Here is an 817-nt window from a genome sequence, read left to right as displayed (position 1 = left end):
TATTTATTTTCTTTTGTTTCTTGCTTTATTTTTAAATCTTTTTGCTTTCTGTTAGTGCCATTAGTTTTAAAATTTGAATAGTTTAAATTTGGGTGAATCACTAGTTTATGAATAACTTTACTATAAAAATTGATTTTTGAGTCAATCTTTTTCCTGCTATTTAATATTACTATGTTTTATTATTATACTCAATTTGGTAATTTTAGTTAGTCATAACAAATATTTTAGGCTTTTTTTGCTATTTATTTTTTCATTTCTACTTAGAACTAAATACTTATAGTTTTTTAGTGATTTCTTTTTTCTTTTAGGTCACAAAAATTATAAACTTCTCTGTTAGTGAACATAGATGCACTTATAGAGAAAATTAAACCTAAATTCATAATCAATTTCTTTGAATTTCAGAGAAATTCATTATGAATTTAGGTCCAATTTCCTCTATAGGTGCATCTATTTTCACTTTGAGAGGAGCTCAACAACACAGAGAGGGATGGGCTTATAAACAGGTGTGGGCGCCCTTCGGTTGGCGAGGTGGGACTAAACTACGAGTGCAACGAGGGCCAACCCTTTGGTCCCGGTTTGTGGCACAAACCGGGACTAATGGTCATGGGCCAGGGGCGGGCCCTATTTTTTTCAGATTTTTTGTTTTGTTTTCTGCATTATTTATTTCCTTTTTTTGCTTTATTTTTTAATTCTTTTTGCTTTTAGTTTTAGAAAAATTATAAACTTTCTGTTAGTGCCATTAGTTTTCAAATTTGAAAACACTTTTTTAGTTTTTTTTTGTTTTGTTTGTTGCTTTATTTATTTTATTCTGTTTCTT

The sequence above is a fragment of the Triticum aestivum genome, chromosome 2A, assembly GCF_018294505.1.
Source record: "Triticum aestivum cultivar Chinese Spring chromosome 2A, IWGSC CS RefSeq v2.1, whole genome shotgun sequence".
NCBI lineage: Eukaryota > Viridiplantae > Streptophyta > Magnoliopsida > Poales > Poaceae > Triticum > Triticum aestivum.
The sequence above is the reverse complement of the archived record's forward strand: the minus strand, read 5'-3'. Positions refer to the sequence as shown.